This window comes from Triturus cristatus, chromosome 4_1 (assembly GCF_964204655.1).
Source record: "Triturus cristatus chromosome 4_1, aTriCri1.1, whole genome shotgun sequence".
Taxonomy (NCBI): Eukaryota; Metazoa; Chordata; class Amphibia; order Caudata; family Salamandridae; genus Triturus; species Triturus cristatus.
Genome location: NC_140585.1, coordinates 32,097,938 through 32,116,923, shown reverse-complemented (window position 1 = coordinate 32,116,923; position 18,986 = coordinate 32,097,938).

The window sequence follows — 18,986 nt, the reverse complement described above, 5'->3', positions numbered from 1 at the left end:
ATTCCGCCTAGGGGGTCCTTGAGAATTGAAGGGAATGTGGGTACCTGTATAGGGCAATCCCACGACAGCTCCATCAACATTAAGAACCAGACTTGGACTCTCCAGATTGGTGTGATCAATACTAAGGAAGCTGCCTTCCGCTGAACTTGGGCCGCTACTCTGGGTATCATCATAAATGGGGGAAATGCATAAGGGTACTCCTTCTGCCAGTCTTGGAGAAAGGTGTCCACTGCAGTGGATTTCGGGTCTGGTCTCCAGCTCACAAATCGTGGGAGTTGTTGGTTCAATTGTGAGGCAAAAAGATCCAGATGGCAGGGGCCCCATCTGTCCATCAAAGCCAGGAAGACCGCACGATCCAGTTGCCAGTCGCTGTAGTCGGAGAAGTTCCTGGGGTTCCAATCTGCTACTGTATTTTGCAGGCCGGGAATTTACTACGCTATTACTGAGATCTTACTCTGGAGGCAATAGTGCCAAAAGTTCTTTGCCATGTTGGATAAGGCCTTCGATCGAGGGCCACCCAAGCGGTTGATGTACTGGACCTCTGAGATGTTGTCCATCCTCAACAGGATGCAAGAAGAGTCTCTGTCCCTGGTGACAGATTTCACTGCAAAGGATCCCACCATCATCTCCAGACATGTGATGTGCAATTGTAACTCCTCCTCTGACCATTTGCCTCCCATCGAGACTTCCCAGCATCAGGCTCCTCAGCCCAATCTGCTGGCATCCGACTCTATCACCATACCCGGGGTCAATCCGAAGATAGCCCTTCCATTCCAGGCTGCCATGTGGTCGATCCACCACTGGAGTTCTGTCCTTGCAACCTCAGTCAGGGAGATGATTTCTGAGTAGGTAAGACCCCTTCTTAGATGCTGAGCTTTCAGTCTCTGGAGGGCCCTGTAGTGTAATGGACCCGGTAATATGGCGTGAATCGAAGAGGAGAGAATGCCCACTATCCTTGCCAGCTGACGTAGCGAGATTCTGTCCCTCTGGAGGACTTGCAACAGTTCCTTCCGTATCTTGGGCAGCTGAGACTGAATCTATGAGAAATCCTAGGAAGATCAACTGCTGCGCTGGGCGTAGTTCCGACTTTTGTTCGTTCATGACAAAGCCCAGATCCTGGAGACATGCAATAGTTATGTTCACGTTGCGGGTAAGATGCACCAAAGACTGATCCATAATTAGGATATCATCCAGGTAGATGATCATTCTCACCCCCCTCTAACAGAGCATCTCCACCACTGGGCACAACAGCTTTGTGAAGCACCACGGGGCTGAAGAGAGGCCGAAGGGCAGAGCCCTAGGCGAACTGGAGAAATTTCCAGTGAGGAGGGAAAATGGAGACTGCTAGGTAGGCGTCCTAGAGTCCTAGTCGGTCCATCCAATCCCCTGACAGGAGGATGTCCCGGACCAAGTGTATCCCCTCCATCTTGAAATGACGATAGACCAGCCACTCGTTGAATTCTTTTAAATTGATAACAGGTCGGAAGCCCTGGTCCTTCTTCTGGACTAGGAAGAGTTGCTTAGAATTCCGTTTAGGTGGAGTACTGACCTGCAAATAGCTCCTTTCTTCAGGAGTTCCGAAATCGTGGATTCTATCAGACACTCTTCCTCTGCTGAAAAAACTAAGGGTCTGGGGTGTACCTCCTGAATAGGGGCACTGTCGAACTCTATGTGGAAGCCCCTTACAGTCTGCAGCACCAAGATCTGTTGTGATCCTTCCCCAATTGTGTGCAAAGTGCAGGAGCCTCCCCCCCCCAGATCTTGTGGGGAAGAAAGTGTAATCCTTACCAGAGGGTCCCCCTGGAGTGTTGTCACCCCCTCTGTTGTTTTGTCCTTTTGTCTCTGCCAGAACATCTACTGGGATAGAAGGTTCCTTGGCGACCATTGTTCCAGCCTTTATTCCTTTGTTGTTGACTTCTGCTGGAGGGGCCTTGCTGACAGATGCAGCCGGAAAAGCGACCCCTGCCTCTTCCAGCACTGGCAAAAACCTGCACTGGAAAAATCTTTTTTATGGAGGCCTGGGCCTTATCCAGAGCTTCAAAAGTGTTAACAAACTTGTTAAGCTCCTTAACAAAAGGCTCGCTAAAGAGCTTACCCTCTGCTGTGGGCCCCGCCTCAGAGGTAGCTCTAATTTGGGTTCAATCTTTATAAGGAGAGAACTCCTTCTCTCAGCTGCCAGGGCTCAGCTAGCATTGCGGAGGAGGCATATCGCTCTTTGTGCCCAACCAGCAACTATGTCCGTAGACAAAGGAGATCCAGAAGCTTTTGAACGTTTCGCCTGTTGTATAATTTGGGTCAAGGGGCCCACTACATCCAGGAGTTTGGCCTGGCAATTTCTTCCAGACCTATCTATTTCTTTTTTGGGATCCCTCATGTATTTCGAAAAGAATGTGCATAGCTTTTTATCTATCTAGGGCGTGTTTGCCACCCTCCCCTTAAGCGAGGGCCTGGGGCATTCTCCCCTCAGCCTAGTCCTGACTTCCTTTTCTAGGGGTTGACAGGGGTTTTCCCTGCCACATAATCCATCACTTTGGCGTTGGGGATCCACTCTGCTGACCTAGGATGGTATATATGAGTAGGGTCGAACATATCTGAGTGGTCCCTGTCCCCATCTGGGAACTCAGAGGAGTGGGAACCCGGACGCCAGGGGCTACCTGAGTCCTTATCCTCCTCGGAGAAATCTCCCTCCAACACATCCTCCCCCTCCAAGGGAAAACCACCATCAGGGTCAGAATTTGGAACTACTGTGTCACAGTTTTCTCCGGGTTCATCTCCCTTACGGCAGGGTACAGGCTTTAGCATTTGCACACTTTCCCCCGAGTTTGTTGAATCCTTCCAAGTGCCCTACGTTACGCTTCGTGGCCCTTTTATTCCCACCTGGCAGTCACTGGGTCCTACCTCCGCCTGGTCAGGGTGGCTAAACAACCCCAGGATGCTTCTTGCCAGCCTATCCAGCTGATCCCTAAGGGGAGCCAGTGCCCTGGAAATTGCCTGTGGCAGAGACTGGTCTACGGCAAGTGGAAGGCATTGAGGGGGCCATTCCTCTTCAACCTCCTGGAATGAGGAATAAACATGGGCCTCAGATGAGGACATTTCAACTTTGAGGGTGTGAGCACAAAGAAAAAACGCTTCAGACTCACCCCTCGTAGGTGTTTTAACAGCTGAGCTGAAATTGCTTGGAAAGGATTCTGTTGCAAAGTCATCCTGTGCCCTGGGAACCCACCAACTTTTTGCTGACTGATACTGGTGGTAACTGACTCTGACTGACCCTGGGCTCTGTCTAACCAGACCCAGGACCAGTGCTGATCTGAAAGGAACACATTAGAATACAGTTAAAACACCTAACATACACTAGGGTACACTATGGTATGGTGGGGTACCCCTATAATTGCCATGACCTACCCAATAAGCCCCTGGTATATAATAGGGCAGGGGATTGAAATTGCCTAGAAGTTCCCAGTACCCTGGGGCATGGCAGTTTAGAGGCCAGCAGCCTTTTTCTGCATTTGCATGTGTGCACTGCTGAAGCCTGAGGTCAGTTTAAAAGCAGCACTGGGTGCCAGGACTGCTTTTAAAAAGTAAATTGTGCCCAAACTCGACTTTGGGGTTTGGGGCACTTAAAAATGAATAACCTACAATGTTTTGGCATATTAGGGACCCCCAGGGTCTCCCCTAGGTATCTCAGGGGTGGGGGGTCAGTTATCTATAAGGTACACCCTTATAAAATGAGTTTTTATATGCCTGGGTAAAGTGAAATTTCACATTTCACTCCCCACATTGTGTTAAAGTGCTGCTCAAATTCGACTTTGATGCAAGGAGCACTGGGTAAGGAGGATGAAGAAAAACATTAATCCAGAATTCATTAGTAGATTTATTGTATAGTTAAGCAGCACAGCAACAGGAACAACTCACACCAAGACAGCTCCAGTACAACTGGCCAGTCTCAGTACAGATTCTAGTCCATGGTTCCAAATGGAACTAGAATGCATAACAAATGACAACTCATGTGGCAGCAAGTAGAAATCAGCAAATAACATATCCCCCTTCTATACAAAAAAAAAAAACAAGATATGAATATACTGCAATTATATATAACAGAACTATCAAACAAAATCTGAGAACTTCACAGGAAAAGATCTTGCACGAGTGGAATCTTTTACTCTATGAGCAACTGAATCACTATGTGATCTAGTGGTATCCAGACCATTGGAAGTTACCTGTTGGGAGCAACCATCCAAACGTAATTTTGCAGATGAAGAATGTAAATCATTATAATCACATTCTGTCCGAGATCTAAAATTCGTTGGACATCTAGAAACCCGCCTGACATTCCAAAGCTTACCATCCTGGGTTATAAGAGAATTCTTAAAGACTTTGCTAATCTTAATGGGTTTATAGAACTTACTCATGCATTTCCCTAAGAAACCAGGTTTTTTTACTCTCACCCATTCTCCTACTTTAAAATTGTGTTCCTTAACATTCCACTTACGGTCATACCACTCCTTGTTCTTAATTTGTTTTTCCTTAACTCTAGTGCTGGTATCATTTATATCCTGGTCATTCCTTATTTTATTGTCACACTTCTCTTTAAACCATGGACAAATATAAGAAGCAGGATTCCTGCCCCTTAACAAATAAAAGGGACTGACCTCCGTAATTGAATGTGGCGTAATTCTATACGTCCACAACCTTTCCCTTAATTCTCCTTTCCAATCCTGAGAATACTTAAGAACCTCCGAGACATAACCCTTTAACACACGATTGAAACGCTCAACCTGCCCATTTTCATGTGGCGCATACAACGCCGTGGTAACATGTTTGATCTGGTGACACTTAAGATATTCCTCCATATCTTTCGAAATCAACTGCACCCCATTATCAGTCACAATGACCGAAGGACAACCTTCCCTTGCAAAAATTTCTTTAAAGAAATCCAAAACTCTAGAAGTGGTGGCCATTGAAACAAACTTTACTTCTGGCCATTTAGAATGATAATCTACCAACACAAGAGCATACCGTGAATCCAACGGCAAATTCAAAAAGGGGCCAGAAATATCAAAAGCCAGTTTCTTCCATGGTTCCTCTGGCCAAACTGTGGGACTAAGAGGAGGGACATTGACCCTAAGCATTTTATCATTAGATATGCAAACATCACACTCTCTAACTACCCTGTCAGCCATGCGATCCATCCCTGGCCACCAAAAATAAGTTCTCATTAACCGCTTCATGGCAGACATTCCTGGATGTGATTTGTGAGCCAAATTGAGAATCATTTCTCGGACTCCAAAGGGTGGTACACATTTACCAGCTTTATACACAAAATCCCCTTCTAACTCCAAATCATCCGCCACATTAAACAAAGGCATAAGCTCTTCTGACACATCTTTCCTGTTTGGCCATCCTTCCACAATAAATTTCTTCACTGACTCCCATAGAGAATCATTCTCCTCACTAGATTTCCATGATACCTCTGATATGTCCGCAAACGCACCAACTACCACATCCTGAATGGTTGTGACAATATCTGCTTCATCATCTTTTTTACTAGGAAAAGAAACACAGGGATGACGTGACATAAAATCAGCAGTTACATTTTTCTTCCCTGGTACAAATTCCGTTTTGAAACAATAGTCTTGCAATCTCGAAGTTAGCCTAGCAATCCTGGCAGTGGAATTCCAACCTCCTCCTGGAGAAAGTATGTTAACCAATGGTTTATGATCTGTCCTCAATGTAAACCTTCCACCCCAAATGTAGTTCCTATAATGTTCAATCGCCCACACACATGCCAACAACTCCTTTTCTATGACAGCATAACGTCTTTCAGGTTCATTTAATGTTCTAGACGCAAAACACACATTCCATTCTTCATTGCCTGATTTCTGTGATAAAACACCACCTATACCACATAAGCTGGCATCTACTGTAATTACACAATGTTTGTTAATACAAAAAGGTCTTAAAATGGGAGCATTGACAATATCTTTCTTGATCACCGTAAAGGCTTGTTGTTGTTCATCTGACCATTCAAAACTTGCCTTTTGGCGCAATAACTTCCTCAAAGGCTCCATTTTATTCGCAAAATTTGACACAAATTTCGAATAATACTCACACATTCCTGCGAAAGACAATAATTGTTCCTTAGTCTTGGGCGATGGAGCATTTAGAATTCCATCTACGTTGGATTTTTTTGGAATCACGCCATCACCCGTTAGTGTATGCCCCAAATACTCCACACTTTCTTTAAACATTTTACACTTATGAGATTTAAGGGTTAAACCATTCCTTTTTAGCCTAAGACAAACCTCCTCCAAGTGTTTTAAGTGCTCTTCATTATTGTGTGAAAATATTAGGATATCATCCTGAAAGCACTTCACGAAGTTATCAATGTCCTTGAAGATGTTGAACATTATTCTTTGGAATAACGATGCCGCTGAGGCCAAACCAAACGGTATTCTGTTATACTGAAATAACCCTTATGGAGTTATAAACGCTGTTAGCATTTTCGATTCCTCAGTTAGCGCGACTTGGTGATAAGCTGACCTTAAGTCAAAAGTCAAAAATACTTTTGCCCCTTCCAACAATGACACCACTTCATTTATATTGGGTAATGGGTGACAATCAACAATTATTTCTGAATTCAAAGCTCTCAAATCTACACACAACCTCAAAGATTTATCTGGTTTCCGGACTAAAACAATTGGCGAAACCCACTCAGAAGAATGAATGGGCTCTATGATGCCTTCTGATACCAAATCTTTTAACATAGTTTTCAACTCGTCCCTTACATTTATGGGTACTGGTCTAATCCTTTGTCTATCTGGTGTGGCATTATTTTTAAATTTAATCTGGTGGGAATAATCCTTAAGTCTTCCCAACGATTCTGAAAAAACTTCCTTGTACGAGTCTTTTATGAAGTTCTCCATACTGTCACATCCTGTAAAGGAGATGTAACTATCATTAAGAGACTCATCCAACACCACCGGATCCTTAAGTCTTGGATTCAACATTATTCCAAGTTTCCACTGATCCTTCCAGCCCAATACATTTATACCCTTGACTGCAATGTATAACTTAATATTTGCCGACCTGTTTTTAAAGGTCACTGATGTTTTGAAATACCCCACCATGTCTATGCGTGAACCATCATAACTCAGCGGGTTTATGTCTGGTGGCAACATCTCATTAACATCGAAAACCCTTGCAAGCTTCTCTTCAAAATACTGTTTACCAATAATGGTCCATGGTGATCCTGAATCAGCCATAAGATCTAAATCTACCAGTGAAACGCGAACCACACACATGGGAGGATTTTTGGCCGGAATGTTCTCATTTTCTTCCAAGTCAACCATGCCACCCAAAACCGACACCACAAACCCTGTATTCTGTGGCCTGTATAGCCTATCTCCCTCAACCAAATCTTGTACAGGGCCTTGTACCGTACATGAAATTCTGGGGCGAAATTGACCTGCAATTTCCTTTGTTCCCTGCACATGTTAACAAAATGACCAACCCTACCACAATTCTTACACTCTCTCTTTAAGGCTGGACATCCAGGAAATGATGCCACGTGGTTCCTGTTCCCACATCTGTAACAGGCTACACTCTTTCCCCACCTTTTCAAGTTAGAATTACTCCCTGACAGTGGATTATGTACCTCATTTTTAACCTCATCTTGGCGTTTCACAGACGCATTCTCTTCCGCTTTATCTACCTTGCTATTATTCTTAACCACATGCATCCATTTCTCAGTTTGTTCAAAAGCTTTTGCTGTCGAAATCGCTTCTGATAACTTGGGATCCCCCATCACCCACAACTGTTTTTGTGTTTCTTTACATCTCACATGTACAATGATTTGATCTCTTATCATTTCATCTGTAATGTTACCAAAACTGCAATGTAAACTTAAATTGCGCAACGCTGTTAAAAAATCATCAAATGACTCACTTTCTTCCTGTACCCTCGTATAAAACTTAAATCTGTTTAGTGCTATATTGCTTCTGGGTTTAAATATTTTTTCTATTCTAATCAACGCTTCATTGTACACATTAGTTGCTTCAGCATTTTCCGCAACGGTAATTTGTGGTAAAGCTCTAAAAACCATCTGTCCCTCAGAGCCTAAACAGTGTAACAGAATACTTTTCTTCAGTTCAGCTCCCATTTTAACATCAATCTTCTTCTGTGCTGCTTCTTTATGTTGAGAAGGATGTTCCTCCGCTCGTCGCCATTGAAGAAAACCATTAATCCAGAATTTATTAGTAGATTTATTGTATAGTTAAGCAGCACAGCAACAGGAACAACTCACACCAAGACAGCTCCAGTACAACTGGCCAGTCTCAGTACAGATTCTAGTCCATGGTTCCAAATGGAACTAGAATGCATAACAAATGACAACTCATGTGGCAGCAAGTAGAAATCAGCATATAACAGAGGATCTGCCATATTTCTGCTGATTCAGAACCCCTAAAGTCTCCCCTAGTTGCACATAGGGTGGGGGTCCTGTAGAAATTAGGGAAATACTTATAAAATATGTTTTTATAAGCCCTGGTGCTAGAGAGCTGGCCCAAGTCATTTTTCCCATTGCAAATCCCATGGCCCATAGGTTAACATGGTAGGAAGTTAATGATTAATAAATATTGATAGGAGAGGACTAGCCTGACCATTCAAAGACTTCACAGAATGGTAGTCGTAAATCCAACAATATTATATTGTTGAATTTATCCTAAAGTGTACATACAAGAAGTTATAAGACATTCTTGTTTGTAAGTCCAAATTCAGCCTTCCAGTGGTCTGCCCTGATTGGTCAGAGTTAAGAGGTGATAAAGAGCCCCTGGGGTTACCAACACTGCTGGGAGGGCAGTGTGCTGGTCCATAGGAATGCCAGGCCATGGGGTGGAGTCGTAAACCATGCTCTTCAAAGGCAGAGGGGAGGCCTGGGTGTCAGTTACACTTTTACACTCTTGACCCAGAGTCAGGGCTAGGCTTAAGGAAGGTATGTGCAGATGGTTGGGGGAGATTCCATGGAAATAAGCCATCCCAGGGGGTGTGTTTAGCCAGCTCTTACCTTGCTGGAAAATCAGCCATTATGGATTTGGAAGATGTGATGCACTCTGGGACAAAATAATGCCAGACTCTACAGGATGTGGTCATAACGAGTTATCCTGCTCTCATTGGTCAGAAGTGACCTGTTGCTTGACCCAGAGAATTTTGAATAAGTATTTGAGAGGGGCAGAGCCCTCCAGATCTGCTGCTTGAAACTTAATGACGCAGGAAGTGCCCGGCTGAGAAGTTTTGCTGTGCAAAGATTTTCTAAGGCTTGATCTCTGAAGACTGCACCAACAGAAACTGCAGCCCTGTGGATTACCTTGCTGCAAAAGGACTAAAGAGTGGACTCCCTGCAAGCTACAGGTTAACAGAGCTCACCTGGACATCACCACAAAGAATTCCCAGCCTGGAGTACCAGTGGATTTGTAAGGGTTTTGTTCAAGTGGTTTGCGGAATTGAAGTTTCACACTTTCAAGGACCCTCTTGGAGATTCCAGAACCTTGGACTGTGTGTTGGATACTTTGGGACCCGCAAGCAGAACTTCAGGAAGGAGTTCTAACTGGACCCCGCCTGCTGGAGAAGGCAACACATTTGGTGAGATTCTCCAGAACAATTTCTTAAAGGTGTCCCTGTCAGAGAAAACAAAATGACTAAAAGGGGCACTGTTGGTTTCTAAGCACTACAAAGTGACTAATCTTTAAAAATTCGTATCTCTGGTTCTATACAGTGGATTTTTTTCGTTTTGGTGTCATTTAAAAGATAAAAATATTACCTATTTCTATAAATTGGAGTTGGATTTTTATTTTGTGTTGTGTCTTGATTATTTACTGAAATGGGGTTTTTAAATGCTTTACATACCTGTCTTTGAAGTTAAGCCTGTCTGCTCGCAGCCACGTTACCAAGGGTTGAGCATAGGAATAATTTTCTAAGACCTATGCTGGGTCCTACAATGTGTTAGTGGCCTTATTGCCAGTGACAGACCTACATTTGCCCCTACCAATAACCCACTTTCCAACAGATTTAAAAATAGCACTAGCTGCTGATATAGCAGTCACCACCAGGCGGTGCTGCAGTCACTCGATCATGACTGTGTGGGAAGGAATCACCGCGTTGCGATGTCAGTGCGGGGAGGATTGGTTAGGGGTAGGACCGGCCACAAGCTCAGAGCCCTAATCCTGAAGCGCGCGCAGAGTGTAGGCGAGAGCGCTCAACAGACCGGCTTCATTCAGGCTTTGCGCGCCTCACACAATCTCCACAGTGCACGTTCGTACACCAGGAGGTCCGCGAACAGCGGGGAGAAAGTGCTTGGGCGAAAGCCTGCTGTGCAAAGAATACACTAGCGGATCTAATCACAAAGAAAAACCGCTATACAGAATTAGAATAACATATGTCAGATAAGAGAAGAATGCTAGGAATGTCCCTTAACTGACGAGCAGTGAAGAAAGAGGTAGCGATAGGAACGTCACATGATTACATGCTATGGACTGTTATATGATTGGACTATAGTTCCCGTGGAGACTGCTCCCCTGTGGTTCATGGGATGTGTAGTCTGTAATGTTTTACTGTTTTTTTATTGAATGTTCTTTAAATACTGCTATGCAAATAAAGTGAAGAAAGATATGCATAATCCTCGTCTCCGTCCTGACATAGAATTGAAAATTCGTGTCATGAATGTTTGCAAATTTTTTACTCAAACTAAAGTCCATTGAGCTACGTCCAACGGGAGTAGAGAAAGCTTGGGCCAATTAGAGCCTGCTTCCTGTTCCAACGCCTGCCCTCTAAACATGAACGGTGAAAGAGTGGGCCAATCAGACAGGGTCGGATTGGTAATGCGGGCACTCAGGAAATGGCCGAAGGGCTGGAAGCCGAGTTCTAGCTGGGGGCTGATTTTTTGGGCAGCCTGGGGGCTGTCTGTGCTGCTAGATTCTCTCCAGCGGACCAGTGGGTGCCTGAGAAGCCTTTCTAGAGGCAGATAGGCGGAGGTATCACTTTCTCGCTCTCACTGGGCCGGCCCACTAAATTATAGTGATTGGGCAGGGTACCTGAGCTGAAGTGGTCTCACTTGCATTCATGTGTGGCTCAGCAATGTGAACTAATCTGTGCATTTTTTTGATCTAAGTGAAGTTAATAAAACATGCCCCCACCCCATTTCTTTTCATGAAACTTGGCTGAAGCAGTGTTTTGCAGAAAGGCAATACGCAAATGTGGGCCACTTTTTTTGTTGTGCCCAGGCCGATTTTTGATCCCAATCCAACCCTGCAATCAGACAAACATGATTGGTGAAAGTGTGGGCCAATCAGACCCTGCCTCCTATTCCAACGCCTGCCCTTGCTGACTTAAACATGATCGGTAAAAGTGTGGGCCAATCAGAGCCTACCTCCCGTTCCAAAGCCTGCCCGAGCTGATTTAAACATGATCGGTGAAAGTGTGGGCCAATCAGAGCCCGTCTCCTGTTCCAATGCCTGCCCTCACTGAATTTAAACCAGTGCTTTAAATGGGCCGGTACTCACCGGTACTGAGTACGGGCACTTCTTATTTTTACCGATCAGACTACCGGCACTTCTCCACTGCTAAGGAGAGCATGGTACTCAGTGAAGGTAAGCTAATTGGTGCTAGTGCTGCAGAGCTCAAAGCAGTCAGAGTGCAGCAGATCTGTATGGCACTCTGACAGCCAAAGCGCCTCTCTAGCTCGTAGGTAACTGCAGAACCATTCAGCAGTGGCTCATGTGCGTTATGCAAGGGGTGTCCCTGTCTGGAATCTTCACGCCCTGCTGTGTTTGATAGAGAAAGGCCCATTAAGGCCCTTCTCTGTCAATCACATTCACACTGTGCTTGCTGTAATAATCCCAAGTGAACCTTTTTTGGAGAGGGAGAGGGAAAGGGAGGGACATGGAGAGAGAGAGAGCGATTACACCAGGGCAACGGGCGTGTCCATTAAATCCCAGATGTGACCTCACGTGGCCGCCGTAATGATGAAATCCGTGACCGAAACAGCCGGGCCCAGGCTGTGTTGCAGTACATTGCAGCGGCTGAAACACACTGCTCCCTGCGGCGGCCAGCATAGAGATAGTTAATTCCTCGTGGCTCAGGACATCAGCTAGTAGCTAAGTCAACCGAGCCTCAGCAGCGCTGACCGGCCACCAGGAATGGCAGTTGCTCTCACTGGCCATCCTCGCTGCAAAATGAAGTAAGTGTGCCTAACTTAGTAAGCGCCCTCAGCGAGTTAATTAAAATATCAGTTGCCGGAGGAGTACAGACTGCTTCCAAACTGTGCTCAGCCGACTGACACTTATACTAATGCCCCAGGCCCATCGCCATACATGATCTACATTAAATTCAATTGTGCACAGCAACATCACGCACATTGTCCACGTGTCCCCCGCGACCCCTACCATAATGCCAGAATCCTTATGCGCGCCTTCCGGCACTGTTGCTGACATTACAGACCCCACCCAGCCGCCCCCATCAATTTGCCTAACATCCCTCGAGGTCAACCCGGAGTGAGTGCTCGGCGGCCGCCGGCAGAATAAGCCGTCTCCACACGGCCCTAGTAATCACAGCTGAAGGCGCCCCACAAATGATCAAACACCCTGGGCATTAAGAGATCGCCGCTGCATATCATGCAGTGCACAGGGCGGTCCTTATCGTCCTCACCTGCTCTCTACCATCATGTCTGTGAAAGGTTTGCTCTAACAAAACAACTTCTCTTATGCCAAAAGGTGTAAGAGTCGAGAGACTGACCCTTCACCTCCCCCTTGCCTACATACTTTTCCTAACCCCTCTGCATCCCCTCTCCAAAACCTAACCTATCGCCTGTTCTGGCCTGCTCCATTCACGAAGCTGCCCAGGGTGAAACCGGCTCAGGCCTTAAGCTTTCCCTGGGCACCTTCATTGCGAGGGCCGCCTGCAGTGCAGCCCGCATTTGGTAACAGGTCTGCAGAGTTCACTTGTTCGGCTGGCGAGATGGTAGTTGATGGCACAGGAGTAACATCCACGTTCACCTCCCTCAGGTATCTAGGGTCAAGGAAAGGTAGCAGACAACTCTCATCCTAACCAAGGACTTTGAGGCTCGTAGTTTCACTGACGTGATAACAGAGCTGTGAAGAAACAATATTTAAAACCCGCTTTTCTGCTACAGGCTTCATATGTAATCTATTAATTGTATACGTGAAGTAGGAGTTAACACACCAGTTTTACTTCAGGCGTCAAACGAAAATTAGAAAACGCAGTTGATCGGAGATGGTCATTGTGGTTAACACACTGACTGTTAGGAGCATACGATGAGCAACAGAGCACGATCATCAGGCACAGACTAACTTCTTACTTTTACAGGAGCTTCAGACTTTGTCTCCTTTCTGAAGCTGAACTCGGACAAGACAGATGTCCTCATCCTCGGATCCACCCCCTCAGCCTGAGACGACTCCTGGTGGCCGACTGCACTAGGACCACCCCCAACACCCACCGATCACGCACGCAACCTAGGGGTCATCTTCGAATCTACCCTCTCCATGACGAAGCAGGTCAACGCCGTCTCCTCCTCCTGCTTCAACACCCTCCGCATGCTTCGCAGGATCTTCAAGTGGATCCCCACCGAAACGAGGACGGTCATCCAGGCCCTCGTCAGCAGTAGACTGGACTACGGAAACGCACTCTATGCAGGAGCCCCGGCCAAACTCCTGAAACAGCTTCAACGCATCCAGAATGCCTCCGCACGCCTGATCCTCGGCATCCCTCGCTGCAGCCACATCACACCCCACCTGAGAGACCTGCACTGGCTCCCTGTCAACAAGAGGATAACCTTCAAACTCCTCACTCACGCACACAAGGCACTCCACAGCACCAGACCAACGTACCTCAACAGCCGACTCAGCCTCTACACCCCCCACCCGCCAGCTCCGCTCCGCAGACTGCGCCCTCGCCACCATCCCCCGCATCCGAAGAATGACCGCCGGCAGCAGATCATTCACCCACATCGCCGCCAAGACATGGAACACCCTCCCCATCCGCCTACGGCAGACCGAAGACCTTCTGACCTTCAGAAGACTTCTCAAGACCTGGCTCTTCGAACAGTAGCAGCCTCCCCCCCAGCACCTTGAGACCCTCGCGGGTATGTAGTGCGCTTTACAAATGCTATGATTAATTGATTTCCAGTCAATAAAGATTATATTACCTGTAAAAAAAAATCATGCACATTGTCCACTTTATTCATGGACTGCATGCCCTAGACAGCCATTATTGTGCGCACTTCCCAGCCTCAAACCGCGGTCTAGCACGCGGCAGCTTAACAGACACACCACAATTTCTGATATTTTTATATTTCCCTCGTTTTCATTGCTTGTTTTTGCTTGCAAGAAAGTGTCACTCATCGTTGAAATGTCACTCATAATTACACTGAAATTATGAAGATGTCACACATAGCAATCTGAAACCTTGGCAGCTATGTCCTTTTATTATGATTTAGGGCCTGCTCCCAGCAGGTATTCACACCACTCTTTATCAACATATGCAGCTGTTAATCCGCATATATGGGAAGCTTGAAACTATTATCAAAGGAAATGCAAGGGCAAAATGAATACTCTATAGAAATGTCTTAGTATCATCATGTCTCGCCCCGCATCTAACCCCGCCCACTAGCCACACCCCTAGCTCAATTTAATGAGTACCTACATTTATTTTTTCCCATTTAAAGCACTACCCCTTGGTTCGGCACCCCCACCCCAAAGGGGGGGATGGGTTGGGAGCAGAACCCGGGCTGGAAAGGGCGGGGTTAAGGGGAGCGTAGGCAGGGAACTGGCTGGGCAGCAGATTAGGACACTGGGTTTAGCCCAGCCATAAATTTAGGCAAGGAATTTTGCTGGAGGTGGTGGGGTATTTAAGCACAAGCGCGGGTCGCAACACCCTCTTTCTCCTGGGTGCACTGCTTTAAAGATTCAAACGTGCCGCACCTGGTCAACAAATGCTAATGTTGTGATCATTGACTTCGGTAGGAAACAACTTCCTAACTATAGAAAGGGGCAACTTCTTTCTCATTATAAAGAAATACAGCCTAACTTGGAAGGAACATGTATTACACAAAGTGGGTTACTCTGAGATTATTCCCTGGAGGTCCCTGGCAGGGGCTCCATCCCAAGGAAGGAACTATACAGTGGTCAGATACAACGATAAAACAACCTCATGCCAAATGTTCTACGGAACATATGGGCAATATTTAAGATACAGACTGTTGTAGGTGTATTAGAAGAATTGAGGTGGAATTATGGCAGGGCGGGGCCTTCCTGGCAGCGAAGGCTCCCAGAAAGGCTTGGCGGTACTTACAAAGCGATCCTACTTAAACTTAGCATCTGCCGAATAAGAACAGGCCACAAACAGGTAACAGTCAGGACCCAAGGGGTACTGGCAAGCTACCACAATGGCCTTGGGGGTTAAACTGGAAGAAAATAGTCAAGGCCGGAGCCTGTGGTCCGGAAAAAGTTGGGAGGTGTGATGGCACCGGAAGTGTAAGACACCCGGTTAGGTTGGAAGCAGGCGCTTACCCGAAAGGAAAGGCATGGTGGTACCTACCGGAAGTGAAAGGTGACCCGGTCGGGTTGGAAGCAGAATCTTACCCGGAATAGAATGTGTGGTGGCACCGGAAGTGAAAGGTCACCCGGTCAGGTTGGAAGCAGACGCTTACCTGCAACGAAACGTGTGGTTGCACCGGAAGTGAAAGGTCACCCGGTGGGTAAGTGAATGATGCCCAGCACTGAATGTAGGGCACAGTGCTTCTGGCTATGGTACAGAGGTCACAGGCTTTCAAATAAATTGAAGTAATGCATGTGGAAGGATCGCTTGTAAGTTCAAACTACTTAAAAAACTGCGGCCTCAATTCTGCCATAACGTGAAATTGGTGTGGTCTAAGTTTGTGGGATCCGGGTGGGGCGACCAGGTGGGGGGGGTGCCTTCACTATGATTTTAACATAATCGGTGAAAGTGTGGGCCAATTCAAAATTTGCGAACATACGTGACAAGAATTTTCAATTCTATTAAGGACAAGGAGGCGAGGATTATGCTTTCTCATTTCTTTATTAGAAATGCTCAGCAGCCAATTAGAAACACAGTAGATAAAAGAAAAAGCTACAGTACCCATGACCACCAGGGTATCACGTGACCAACCATAGAGAGCACTAGTATAAAAGGTTGTGTAGAAAGTCTTACATCCTCTTTCTTTGGTGAGGAAAACTGTTCAAGATAACCAGGAAGTCCAATAAAACACGTTGAACATCAGGGATAGAAAAATCCAGCAGTAGAAGTCCACTTCAACGAACACAGGACTCGGCAGCAGTAGCTCATTGGAACAGAAGAGCAACGACGGAAGGATAAACTGGAAGGAACGGCAACACCTCTACTTCGGATCAGAACCTGAAAAGAGACATACAGCCGTAATACACACCCAATATACTGAATGAAGTCATAAATAGGGGGGGGTTAGAGAGAAAATGAATTGCATTAAACATAAGTCATATGCAAAAAACAACAATATAACTGCATAACATGTGCAAAGAACAAAGCATCACGGGTGGGATAATCCTCGCCTCCTTGTCCTTAATAGAATTGAAAATTCTTGTCACGTATGTTCGCAAATTTTGAATTCTATGTCAGGACAGGAGGCTCCGATTATGCTTGTTCAAAGCTGATCCACCACTACAGAAGTAATATGAGCAATAGGTTTGTAATAAAAAGTTATGAACACTGAATCAGAAGACCAGTCTGCGGCCTTCATGATGTCAACCAAAGTAACACCCATGGAGAATGCTTTAGAAGCCATAGCCCCACGTGCCGAATGAGCACCAAAAATGGAAACATCAATGCCCGCTTCAGACATGAGCCATCTAACCCAGCGAGCCAATGTAGCAGGGGTAACAGGGCGAAAAGGCTTCTGCAAAGCAATCAACAGCTGACCATGCATATCTGATCGTAAAGGAGCAGTACATACCTCGTAATCCTTGACACACTGAACAACGCAAAGATTGGGATGAGTAGGAAAAGAAGGATAGGTAATCGTGGAAGTATTCGTTTTGGTACGTTTGGACAGACGAAGAGTGACACCCTCAGGAGTAAAACTGCGACCCTGCAAGTCCAGAGCGCGAACATCAGACACCCGCTTGCAAGAGACAAGGCATAACAACATGGTTAGTTTGGCTGACAATTGCTTACGGGAAAGCAAAGAATTGGAAGGCCAAGCGTCCAAAAACTTTAAAACGATGGATACATCCCATAAAGACCCATACTTAGGACCAGGGGGTTTCGCCAGACGAATACCCTTAAGCAATTTGGCAATCAAAGGATGCTCACCCACAGGTTTACCATCAATAGGAATGTGAGCCGCCGAAATGGCAGAACGAAAGTTGTTGACAGTGCGATAAGCCAAACCAGAAGAAGCAAGAGAGGCTAAAAAATTAATGATCAAAGAGACATTCGCTGAAGAGGGATCAGCCTCCCGTTGAATACACCAGTCACACCATCGCTTCCAGGACCCTCTGTATCGTTTATGAGTATTGGGAGACCAGGCGTCACTGATAAATTTGGAAGCGTCAAGTGAAAGGCCTGGGATCGACCAGCGACCCCCGAGATTCGGCACGCTAACAGAAGGAGATTGCCTGATAGAATCAGGGGATGCGGATTGCCGAGAGGGTCCAGCAACAGATTCCACCTCTGGGGAAGAAGGAGCGGCACTGCACAACACATCTCCAGGAGAACCGGGAACCACGCCTGAGCCCTCCACAGAGGAGCAATCAGAATTAAGTCTGCCTGATAACGTTTCGTGCAAGCCAAGACCCTGGGAATCATCATGAACAGGGGAAAGGCATAGCACAGAACCGATGGCCAAGTCTGTAGAAACGCATCCGTGGCCAGGGCCTTCGGATCCGGCCTCCAGCTGAAAAACAGAGGAAGTTGAGAATTCAGGCGAGAGGCGAACAGGTCCAGGTGGCACTGACCCCAAATCCGGAGAAGAGAGCGGAAAACACGGGGATGAAGCCGCCAATCGCTGAAGTCCTGAAGGTGGCGTGAATTCCAGTCTGCAATCAGATTGTTGCGACCGGGAAGGTATTCTGCAATAACAGTGATCTTCTGTTGCAGACAAAAGTGCCAAAAATCTTTGGCGATCTCCGCCAAGAGCTTGGACCTTGTTCCCCCCAACTTGTTGACATACCAGACCGCCGAAATATTGTCCATGCGGAGAAGAATGCAACAATTGGCTTGAAGAGGAGAGAAACACCGGATCGCAAATGATCCCGCCTGGAGCTCCAGGCAATTGATATGGAGGGACAACTCCTGGGAGGACCAGCGACCCCCCCGTCGAGACGGGACCGCACCGGGCTCCCCAACCCCACAGGCTGGCATCGGACTCTATCACGAGATCCGGAGATGAACCGAACAGGGCTCGCCCATTCCAAGCCTCCATGTGGTCCAACCACCAATGCATCTCCGTCCTTGCTTCCTCTGAAAGAGGAATTAGATCTGAATAGCGAAGGCCATTCTGGAGATGACGGATCTTCAAACGTTGAAGAGCCCTGTAGTGCAATGGACCCGGGAAAATCGCCTGAATGGAGGATGCCAACAGACCAACAACTTGTGCTAACGACCTCAGTGACACATTCTGTCTGGAAAGAACCGAATTCAACTCCCTCTTGATGTACCGAATCTTTTGATTGGGTAAGAGAAGTTGACGTGAGAGTGAGTTGACCTGGAAGCCCAGAAAATCTATCACCTGCGATGGAATCAAGACTGACTTCTGAGGGTTTACCAGAAAACCGAGAGATTGCAAGAGGTCGATAGACCACTCCAGATGTGTCAAGACTTTGAGGGGACAGTCTGCCATGATGAGAATGTCGTCCAGATATATTATTAAGCGAACACCCCGAGCGCGCAATCATTCTACGACGGGCCTCAGAAGTTTCGTGCAG